This window comes from Electrophorus electricus, chromosome 2 (assembly GCF_041902795.1).
Source record: "Electrophorus electricus isolate QZ-2024a chromosome 2, ASM4190279v1, whole genome shotgun sequence".
Taxonomy (NCBI): Eukaryota; Metazoa; Chordata; class Actinopteri; order Gymnotiformes; family Gymnotidae; genus Electrophorus; species Electrophorus electricus.
This window is the reverse complement of record NC_137498.1, coordinates 33,933,753-33,946,377: the sequence shown is the minus strand read 5'-3', so window position 1 is coordinate 33,946,377 and position 12,625 is coordinate 33,933,753. Positions and strand designations below refer to the sequence as shown.

Below are 12,625 nucleotides of genomic sequence, written 5' to 3'. Positions count from 1 at the left end.
GGTTAAAAACTGCTATTATGTTACTGTAAACTGTTAAAAATGTTAAATCAGTGCAGTCTATTAAAAAGTTGACTTTATTTCTTAATGGGTTATGAGTTAATTTGTAAGGTATATTTGGAGGCACATCTGAAGGTGCTCTGGTTTAGTAGCATAGGACAGTGAATGTATGCTACAGATGAAGCGATTTCATGTTTGTTTACTAAAGAGGAAGGGAGACAGCAATATAAGGTTTGGGTGCTGATTTCCCTATTTACAGATATTACCTTCATACAGTCAGAGAATGAGCCTCAGGGTCGAGGCAAACAGATTAACGTACAGCCCACTTCAAAGGTCAGTTGACAGTTATCATAAATAAAAATAGCAGCCTTATTGTCTGGTTCAAGGATGGGGAGAAATAACCCCAGTGCCTTCTTTCTCTCTCTTTCTCTCCCTCCCTCCCTCTCTGTCTTGTCCCTAGTGGCAGGTCATACTATATAAACAAGGTTCAACAAATTTAATTGTTTGTCAAACAGGTACCATTTCAGTTGCATGTTTTCATAATTTTGTGTCATGGTGATTTACAACAAATAGCTTCATGGGTACTCTTAACAGTTGTTAAAGTGTAATAAGTCAACCAACCGGAGTGAAATCGATGACTAAAATATTGTGACAGTGGCAGGGAAGGAGTGAGATGCAAGGGCTGTTGAGGAGAGTCTTTAATCTCTGTAGTGACAAAGAGAAACACAAAGGCACCACATCAAACTGGTTAACGGCAACATGAAACCAAAAGAAACAAACATGCTAGAAGTGAAGAGAACAGGCTACTCCCAACGACATCTTCATAGGTGCTATCATCAGGTAATGTGCAGCATTGGAGGAGAGTACCTGTGGTTTTTATAGAGAGAGGATAAATAAGGCATAGGTGCTCTTGATTAGCAATCAGGTGATTGGTGCAGTGTGTGTGTGTGTGTGTGTGTGTGTGTGTGTGTGTGTGTGTGTGTGTGTGTGTGTGTGTGTGTGTTTGTTGACGTGGCTCTCCTGCTGGGTGCCCTGCACACTGTGACAATCATGAATAATGAGTAACAGGAAACCCTGAGTAATAACTATAATTTTACCAGCTTTTCAAAAAAATATTATACAGCACTTCTAAAGGTGAGAAAATATGATGACAAATGAAGGGAAGTTTGTTTGCTAAAGAATAAGTGGGATAGCAATATAAAGTTTGGGTGCTGATAGTGAGATTTTTTCCTATTTGCAGATATTCCTTTGGACTGATCTAGATTTCTTCATGGCTTGTAGAAGGCAGATCTAATAATTGGTGTGGATTTGGCCTGCATCATCAAAAAGAAAAAAAATCATACGTGGTATTCACCACAAACTGAAGAGGTTTCAGAGCACCTCAGAACAGCAGCAATGCCCTGATCCAGTCAAGCAAACAGTTTACAAATGGAGGAGCCTGAGCAGCATTGCTAGTCTCTCCTAAGAGTGGGTGTCCTACCAGAACAAGCACAACAGCGTGCTGTTGAATCCTCAGACATGTGCCAGAGAATCTCTGCGTGACAGCTCTGGGTCCGCAGGCTTCGCTTGCACTTCATACCATGCTTCTGAGTCTGCTAAATAAATACCAAACAAGAATAGTGCTCTTGGGAAGTTTGCATGGAGGAAACCGCCCAGACCATATGGACCATTTCATATTCTGTGGATAGATGTGATAAAAGTTATACTTTTCAGTAAATGTACACAGTTTTAAAACACAATACCACATACTCACACCAAAACCTCATCCCTGCAGTAAAGCATGTTAGAGGGAATTCAATGGTGTACAGTCCTTTACTGACTCAGGCCATGGATGGCCTTGAATTGAAATATTATTACAGTTTTCCTGAAATCTCCTCTCCTTTTCTCAAAACAATAAACACAAAGCCCAAACTTCACAAAACCTTTGACTTGTATTGCAAAATTGAACCATAGACTCAAACTATTTAATATGTGCTTAAAACAAAACACTGCTGTCAGACAGCACACAAAGGCAGCAATGCATAAACACTACACAGCAGGCATTACACACTGCAGTCATTAAACACTACATAAAAAAATGCAAAAGACTGTGCTGTTGGCATAACAAAACAAAAATCTTTATTTGGGAATTTTATGTATTTTTATATTTATGAAAACCTATGTTTATGTATCTATGTATACTAGAAAAAAAATGTATATTTATTTATTTGTATTGTATTTGAACTCTCCTTCCCCTCTTCGTGAAATTAACCGAGCTTCATCTAAATAGATAAATAGATGGGGCCTCTCCATGGATTAAAATGACTGGGTTTAGGAAACATTCTCTATCCACACAGTGGAAAAAAGAGCAAAATACACAGACTTGTACATACATGTGCTGCTTTACATACAATACAGTGAATGTAAATGCAAGGATGTATGTAACTGTATTGTAAATTTACACATCCTTGCACATATTGTTGCTCCTTCACTCTTTCCGAGTTGCATTGCAGGACACAGTGAATTGTGCTAAGACACACATCGATCCGATCCCTTCAAAATGTATATTGTCTTCATTAATCTGCTGTTTTACAGATTTGTATTATTCCGATGGACCACATCAACACTGAGATTCTCTTGCTGTTGTGAGAATACATGTGGCAATCCACCCTTACTTGGCCTTCCACCCTCATGTGGCAGTCTTTCAATTATACAAATAGAGGTATTTTTATGGTATTAGATATATACTGTAATTCTGTGCTTGTAAGTTTCCTCTACTACAATTAAAACTGTCCTGTTCTAAAGTATTGGTAGAGCAATGCCCTGAGCCATCCTACTGTATACTTTTACTATATTGTACTGTACTGTAGCTTCCGGGTACCAGTCACATATTACTGTAGCTGTTCTTCTTTGAATGCCCTGACTATGGAGGCCACTGAGAATCTGTTTATATCAGGTTGAACATGTTTAACTGTTTTGCTCATAGTCATTGCCTTGGACCAAAACATGATCTATGATTGTTGCTCTAATTTCATCTGATATGACTGCTCTTATTCTTGGTCTTCCTTCATCATATTCCTCTTCCTCCTTGTCTACCACCTCTGACATGCACTCCTCTTCCTCTTCTATTATTGCCCTCCATTGCAAAAGTCACTATCCAGCTCACACATGGCACTTGCATTTGAAATTACTTTTATTCTGTTTACTAATTGGGTTCAGTCCCAGTCACTGGTTGGACATGTGTGCAGAGTTTTTACCGGTAATGCGTTAACGATGACAACAGTGTGTTTGTTATGTTTAACCTTTGAGACCTGTGTGTGCCATTTTGTATCAAAGTGCATTACTGTGCAGAATGTGTTTGAGTTTAATGAATAAATGAGTTTTCTTGCAGTTGGCCATTTTGTTTGAAGAATGTGGTTTTATGTTTAGCAGTTCAGAAAAACTAATTCCAAGATAATTCCAAAAGGTTCCCATTTTTTCCTACAGCTTTATTAAAATAGTATTTTCAAAACCGAATACATCCAAATTAAACCAAAATATCAGAATCAACCTTGAATACTTTTATTTGCATTTCTTGATTAAGTATTTTCTCTTTAAAATGGTTTACAGTGAATTCTGGTATACTTTAGCCACCTAAGGCCAGAGTTGCTTCCTTCTGTGTGATGTATCACAACCCCACAGTACTGTTAACATTGCATTATATGTGGCATTTCAGGCTAGAGACATTCCTAAGAATGTAATGAGAAAACAGTCTACAGAAATGGGGGGACTCTAATCTTCCATTATTGCAGTGTTTGGATCATTGATACATACCCTTTTTTCGTAGCGCATGACCTCAGTCAGCACACAGTTGATGAGATAATGCTGTAGACGTTTCCTGCAGCTAGATACCCAGAGGCACACGATGTTCCAGACAATGCCTAATGAGTTACATGCAAGTTCTGCAAAGAAGTTATGTATCAAACTCAATCTACCACATGAACTTGGACAAATACAGATGTTTTTGTAAGACGATTGAATATTTTTACCAAAACATAGCTTTGAAAGGCTTTTTACAACCACTTAAAAGTAACAATGAAACTCCAGAGACATTTGGATGATTTTTTTTTTATAGCAAACTAGATTTAATTAAACAATAAACCATTTTATGGAGCAATTCTGAAAGACAAGAGCAAAGAAATTGACTTGCTGACCCATAGCTGAAGATTATATAGGAGGAGTAGGCCAATTACAGTGACCTGCTCTGTCACTGGCCATAAAACTGGGCCTGTGCGAAGAAATTTAAAGTATTCAGAGCATATCCTCTAAACAGATTATTGATTTGCAATGCAAGCTTCAGATGTTCAGCACTTCCTTCATTCATGAATATGTCACTGAATCCAAATTAGGGCCATCCATCGCTCACTGTCAGCCTTTCTTTTATGGGCTGTGACTTGCATATGAGATGTTTTAAGAGGTTGGAAAGTTTCAAAGCAGTTAGCTTCAGGTCTCTTTTATCACAAGTGTGACATGATTTGTAAGGTAAAGGCTGTTTTGCAAGTTAATAATTCACATCTTCCCAGTTGCTAGAGACAGTAGTCTGGATTGGAAGAGAAAGACAGTGAAAGAGAGACAGCGAGAAGGAGGAGAGAGAGAGATGTGGAGAGCAATTAATCACAGTGGGGTATGTTCTTCTTCTTTATCAGCCTGTTTCTGCGTAGGGAGTTCATTTGTGGTGGGCTACGTTGTCTTTGTGTGAATACAGATCACTGCAGTCACTGAGAGACTATGGGGAGATATATGCTGAGCTTTCTGTGCAGAAGTGCACTACCAGAGAAATGAACATGTCTTGAACAGCCTGTAACACTTTATGGAAGTTGCACTGGTTTCATTAAAGACCAGTATAGACGCCAGCACAGACCCACTGTGGTTCCCACTCAGTTCAGTTTGTATTTTTCTATGTAACATATAAGATCTTTAAAATGTAGGTCAGTGATGACAAGCACTGATGAGAGTCAGTGATGGACTGAGATCATAAGTTGACATGCAGGCATTTACAACATACACCGGTTCCAAAAGGCAGTAGCTTTTTGTATTACCCTACTTTTTTGTAGTGAGAATATCATTTAGGATTGTGCACAAAAACTAACAAAGTAATAATTTTTACATGATTGTCAGCCATTGACAGGAGGACAGAAAATTAATCTGAAGTATGGTATGCTTTCCATGACACAGAATAACTGCTTCCTGGAAACAGCTGCCATTTAGCTTCTCACAGAGGCTAAATCAGATCTTGATAATCAAAGCTTCAAAAGGCTTTTTCTCTATGTTTTTCTAACTGTGTTTCTAGTATTGGTTTCACACAATTAGGCAAATACCGAACCACTTGTTTTTGAGTCTTTTTTTACATTGGAGCTTTGATTGGTGTTGTTATTGTCATTGTTGTTGGTGCTGATAGTCTTTCTAATTCCCTTTATATTCAAATGAGAAAGGCTATTTGAATGAAATTTCAAATGAATCCACCCCAATACTGTTACTGCAGCTATCAGAGTTACTGCACACACACACACTATTACTGCATTTATCAGTTACTCCACCCCGAAACTGTTACTGCAGTTATCAGAGTTACTGTTGGCTTAAGCAATGATTATCCGAATGGACCAATGCTTGCCATAAAGAGAATTCAGTTCAGTGAAAATGAGTTCTTTAGTACTAAGGCTGTCAAGGAGACATGTTGAGGAGACACCATCCACTGCAATAAAGAGTGAAATTGCCTCTCTTGGGAAAAAGAGAAGGAGGGAGGGAGGGAGCGCAAGAGAAAAAAACATGTTTTAGATGTTCTTTGAGGTTTCTTGGTAACACGATAGGGGTGGCAAACATGCTCCCTGGAAGAACCCCACCCCCCACACCACTCACACACACACACACTCACACACACACACACACACACACACACACACACACACACACACACACACACACACACACACACACACACGCACTCCAAACCCAGCTAAACAAAGAGGAAGCCTCACATAGCACAGAGGAAGATGGAGTATGTCTGCTGCATGCTGAGTGCCATCTCCAGAGGAGCGGAGGATAAAACCCTGACGCTGCTTATTAAGACATGTTTCACTTCTGCATAACTACTTGAGAAACCTGAATTTTGAATGAAATTAATAAATGTGCCATTTATGTATGGGTTGTATAAATCAGACAGACTATACATAAATGTAGAATATTCTGTCCATTAAAGTACACTTTACAATAAAAAATGAACTGGAAGCCAACAGTGTTCCGTAATCTCACTCCATTGTGTATAGTCCAACCATAATTGAAAGTGACATCACTTAATCACTATACATCAATCATGTTACATTCCATTTTAATATTGTTAGACTAGGTGTAGTAAGGGTCGGATTTATAAGTTCCATGAACAGGTACAGTTTATAGTTTTACTGTTTTGTTGATGATTACTCATTGGAAGATGTAGAAAAGCATCAACAAACCAGACAATTGCATGAATGTTTTGAATTGGAAAGTACAGCCCAAAGTGTTTTGAAGGACCAGGAACAACTCCGGAGAACTTTAGATTGTTATCTCTTAGCTCATGTCGGAAGCCAGTCTTTCTAATGAGCTTGTGCTGTGCAGCATGTTTGTGCATCAGCGTATGAGAGACTGCCATCAGAGGATGCACGTATATGTGCCATGTGTTGATGCTGAGACGGCCTGGTCTACCCTAGCTGAGGCCCTGCAGTTACTGATTCAGACCTGAACAAGGCGAGCCAGTAAGTCTCAGTAATCATTCTTCCCTTTTTTCCCCCTTCCATTCACATGTTCATGTACACTTGCACAAAGAGGTGTAATTTCAGCCTGTTCACTTGGCTAAGTGCTGCTCACCATGAAATTATTCAGTATAATTGTTTTGCAACCATGCATAGCAAGGCACCCGTTTCATATGTTTCCTTCCTCTATGTTCCCTGTTCAGTTCTAAGTATTTCAGAGACAAATTCAAACATCTTTATCAAGAGCTGCCTGGCTGCCAGCACATCTTACGGGACATGCTGCAAGATACAGCCCAGTATTGAACGGCTGTAATTGCTTTTCTGATTCCAAGTGTTTTTGTGAGTTCTCAGTGCATTGTAGGCCATAATTATACATATTGTCAGTGCTGGTTATAGTTATGGTTAGGTATTATGAAGCAGGCACTGACAGATGAGAGGGAGTGTATGAAAGGACAGCAGAAAGAGCCTGCATCGTGTACTTGCGTTAACACTGGATAATGAGTATGACATTTCCCACTGCATGCAAAAACATATAATGATACAAATAAATAAATTAAATTAAAAGCCTTCTATCTTCCCTTCAGTTTGAGTGTCATACACCACCACCTGCAACTATTGTATTCACTTGGCCCTTTATTCTCTATACAGTAATGAGAGTGAGAAACAGAGACAAAAAAATTCACAACATGCAGCTGAGGCAAAATGAGATATTACCTCAGCAGAAACAGTAAGTCTGTAAGGCACTTTGTGCAATGCTACTGAAGCCTGATTAAATTCCTGTACTGAGTTGTAGCAAATATACACGGCCATTTTGCATATTAAATACTATGAAATGGATGAAAATCTTGATTATCAGTTGGATCTATGTAATGTCATCTGAAGTTGTTGAAAACGTATCCTCTAAACTATTGTTAGCTCGTAACCAGCTGCTAAAGGAGCACACACCCAAACTGACCTTTTCCTCATTACTTACCATAAATCTCAATCCCATTGATCGTCTCTGGTGTGTTTCATGGTGCCGAGACTGAGACGTCTCTGGTGTGTTTCATGGTGCCGGGACTGAGGCATTTCCAGTGTGCACACATTCAGCTCAAATGCCACAGAGGGAAAAAAGCATATGATTCCTATTGTTTGGAGACAGTAACCGCACATAAAAGATAAGGAACTGTTTCAAAGGCACATCATTAGTGCATTTGGCTTCAATTTGCTGATCTAGACATCAAAGTGAGCCGTGCATGTTGATAGCCCTGCCTGAATCCCATAGCCAGAGTGTGTGATGTTCCACCCCAGTATTAATCACACAATTACAAGCCCAAATACATATGGCATGTTACTGTACAGCTCAAATAGAAGCCACATGCTGTCGGATGCTCGCTGTGCAGCTCAACACAGATTCCATGAAGGCCCTTGTTTGCGTGTAAAGACATAAAAGTGTTTAATTCTGGGATAAATCGAGTAGTACTGAATGAAGATAGATTCTGATATTTTCTTTTCTTGCTTTTCTTTTCTTGGCTTATGTTTTCTCTGCTCATTGCAGAGAAATATGTTTTTGAAGGAACAAACACACAGTCTTTACCAATTTGGTAAAGATTTCACTTTCCTTGTAGTAATGGTCTAACACATTTTAATGGTAATCAGTTATTCAGATACATCTTTAATGAAACTGACATATATTAAATTACATTTTGAAACTAACATTATGGCAGAGACTTAAATGAAAAGAACTAAACAATTATAGGAGATGGAAAACATAACTAAGCAGAAAACAAGACAAGACAGAAGTCTTGGAAGAAATTCCAAGTTTGTTCTCTGTTTTCTGTCCATATTGTTTTTTTGGCTTGCAGATTGCTATTTCTGTATATTGGGATAAGTTTTGCCTTGGTCACCCATTTCTTCATGGTCAGTTATTAAGTAAATATTTTTTCCACGTATAATTTAACTAATGTTTTTAAATATTGATGGTCTAGAACAGAGTACAGATTGAAGATTTTTACAGTTTTCACAGCTTATTTGTCTTCAAAATGCTGGCTACTTAGGCATTACATAATAATTTAATTCCTTAAAAATTAAGGTTAAAGGAAGAAATTAAAATCACAAAATACAGCACACAAGTTCAGAGCTGAAATATATTTTTTAAAAATACTTTTGTGCATTCTACATTCACTTCAAACAGTCATCTAGCCTACTTGACACATACATCAGTCCATATCCTTTATAATGTTAAGACAGGAGCAGGCACAATTACAACACTGAATAATTATACTCATTGTATTAATAATTACATAGAACAAGATGACTGCAGTCCAATTCATTATTTAACCTTTTTTTTTTATTTATGAGGAACTGCTATGCTTTTTCTCGAGCAATTGATTGTGACAGGTTTACAGTAGAGTCACATGGTGCTCACTGTGTATGTTTCATGGGCTTGTAAAAGCAGTAGTACAACAAAGCTTTAAAGGAGAACAGATGGACAAGCATGCAAGCCCTCTCACCTTTGTCACACACAACCTATGGTTTTTGGAGTGATGTTATCCCATGCAAAGAAACACACACACACACACACACATATACACACACAATCATACACACAACCCAAGCAAGCTCTTTTATTTTTTCAAACATATGACTTGCATTTGCTATTTACTACATGTATATAAGCTGTGTGATATGATATGCACATACACAGTGTATATGCATACTGTCATCACACACACACACACACACACACACACACACACTCACACACACACACACACACACACTCACACACACACACACACACTCACACACACACACACACACACACACACACACACAAAGTACCACACATGAACAAAGAACATCCCCATTATGCCGTTGTCCCTGGGCCAGTGGTTGATTGCTGTTCTGATTTCTCTCCCTCCTACCACTGCACCGCACTCACCAGCAAACTGCACGGTCCCACATGAAATCCCCCACAAGCCCACACGCCTAGGGGCACCTTGGGCACAGAGAGTCGTTGATATATGCAGCTTAAGACATTTCTCTGCCAAAGTAGGAGGAGAAGGGGATGAAGCACCCAGAACAGCAGAGGAGGAATGAGGAGAAGGAGAAGAGCAGACCCAGGCATTTACAGACATCCTGGCATCCAATGGTCTCCCCTGCAACTGTGCAGCATTTACCGCTGGTAATGGTAAAAGCATTATCACTTAAATTTCAGTTATTTCAAACCCTATTTATTTATTTCAAAACCCTGCCTCCAATGCATTTCAAGCCAGCCTTAGAGAGGAGGGATCAATCTGTCACAAGCCTTTGAAGCAGACATTGGGCTTAATGTGTTACAGCAGAGCATATGGTGTAATGCATTTCACTTTCCAAAGAGCACCAGACAATGAACCACATGAAAGCTTTGTGTCCAAACTGAAAGCAGAACGCAGTCTAAGACATACAAGCATATAGATTAAGTCTAGGCAGAATACTAAATAAAGTAGTAGATTGGAACTGAACGTTGTGGAAAGGCCTTTTTTTTTAGAGTCTGATTAATAAATTTCAATTGACCAGGCTTTGTGGTGCTCGGTAATTTGAATGATGTGTAGTGCATTTATGAATAAGGTTTCAGTGAAACTTTAATATGGAAGTTCAGTAATGTAACCAACATTACACTTGTGCACAATTAGGTCAATAGCATTTAGTCACGTTTGGACACTACAATGCCTTCAACCAAAAGATTATGAGAGACTTTTCTTTCACATACTGCTGAGGAAAATTAACTTAAGGGATATACAACACATTTATTTTAAGGATAAAAACAATCACACAACAATCAAACTATGATAAATGTAATTGCTCAAAATGTGTCTGTTTTTTTTTTCATCTTGGTATTATTAACCTCATGAAATAGTAAATAAGGAATACATTTTGTTTATTTGTTAAAGCTGTCTGATAGTTAACATTTTTAGCATCTGAGATAAAGTCAATGACTGTTAAAAAGCATACATTCCCAATCCAGTTTACCCAACAATTTACAACCAGAATGACACATTAATATCCTTCTAAAATGAGGTAGGTTAAAGCAGTATGTCTATTTTTACTTTGTGGAACAACAGAGTGAAACACTAATAGCATTTTTCCTGCTGTTCTTTGGTTCCATACAGTAACTACAACAAATTTATCTTTTTACAATAGCTGAAATAAATCATACATTTACAGGCAGGGGTTTATCTGAGCTACAATGAGATTATTAGGTATTTAACTTGAGATAATTAGAAATTAGAATCTCTGGAATAACCTTTACATGTTTTTTGTTTGTTTGTTTGTTTGTTTTTAAGATTAAACCTGAAACTAAATAAATCTGGAAAGGTCAACTGTATAAATAAAAAAGATAAATAAACTATATACTTTACAACTATCTACACCACACAATCACACAAACACTGACCTACATAGGGTCTCAATCCCCAACCAACCTAAGATTAATTTTTCAGAGAATATTTGAGACTTCCTCTGCCATTATTGTGAAAATGTTTATTTTTCATTCCAGCAAATTATCTCTAATTATTTTACAGATGTAGGAAATATAGGAAAGGCCACCCTTTCTGAACCAGATGCAGAACTCTGTTGGCTCTCAGAACACAGTCGATACACAGTTTTGTGATTCATAACTTTCATCTCCAGAACCCTCAGCACCGAATATTTTTACAGTAAACCTCTGCAAAACTCTGAAGTATGTAAATCGCTGTTTAACCACTCTCTCTCTCCATGGCTCTGTTTACTGAGCTCTGGGCTACCCCTTTATGAAACAGTAGTGTCCTTTGTGGTCCAGAAACTCATGGTGGATTTGTCTCTGGCAGGACATGTCCAGCACACGCCCCATCAAGGGGAGCACTGTGGAAAATCCGTCTGGCATTCTCCCTGCTCAGGACAACACTGTGCCAAGTGCAAATGATCTTGAAGGGAAAAAAGAAAGAAAATGAGAAAAAGGGGTCTCGGTGCAAGCTGTTTGACTTGGGCTGCATGGTGTTGCTACGCTTTCTCTTCATTCTCCTTCTCCTCTCCACCTCCCACTCTCCCTCCATCTCACCAACAATAAAAAACACTGTCCACTCAACCAAAATCTTGTGAATTTTGTGATGGCTGGAAAAAGCTCACAAACGGCTGTCTTGAAAGTCTTACTTCACACTTTGCCTGGATTGTAAAGCGGGTAAATCTGTTGCCAAGCCAGCAGCCCCTGGGCCCCCGCCCCTCTGGTCTGCTCTCCTGTCTACACTGCCCTTAGTATCACTCAGACAGGCTGGAATAGGTTAGGCATGGAAGTCATTTCCCCTCTAGGTGCTCCAGCCCTGCTGTCCAGACTCAACAAGGTCCTGAAATATCATTAACATCTGATTTTCACCAGCATCGCACAACTGCCTCTTTGTTCCCTCACAGCAGATGGGGGGGGGGGGGAGCTGTTCCACATTACCATATCAGCAATATAATTAGCCCTATTAGAGAGCAGAAATATAGGATTCGTTTCTGTTCTGGTTTTTTTTTTTCCTTACGCTTTACACTACTTTTTTCGCACGGTGAAGTGGTGTGTGAATATGTCTATTGTGCTCATTTCGGTTTTGGAAAGTGATGTGGTATAATGGTACATAAACATTACCTCACCTTAACTCGAAGCAGAGACTATTCAAGGCGAAATAGACTAGTTAACTTAATGACCCACACAATCAGCGCTTTGTGCCTTTTCCGTCACAGAGAGAAAAATGTTCCCATCTTTCTGAAGTCAGAGGGCGACGTGATGAAATGGGGAAGGGCGGAATGAGCACACACAACTGGGGAATATCTGAGGCTCGAGCCAACAGTCCAGTTTACTGTCACTCTCAATTTCACTCACTTGTTGCAATGCTGTCACACTGCACCCT

At 38.9% G+C, this 12,625-nt stretch overlaps 1 long non-coding RNA gene across 1 annotated transcript; it reads left to right on the top strand.

Moving 5' to 3' along the window:
* Window positions 1–4,568: 4,568 nt before the first annotated feature.
* On the top strand, window positions 4,569–11,804 carry LOC145660420 (uncharacterized). Its single transcript, XR_014126785.1, has 3 exons — window positions 4,569–4,639; window positions 9,778–9,906; window positions 11,570–11,804. It is a non-coding gene; the product is annotated as an uncharacterized LOC145660420 (long non-coding RNA).
* The last annotated feature ends 821 nt before the right edge of the window (window positions 11,805–12,625 follow it).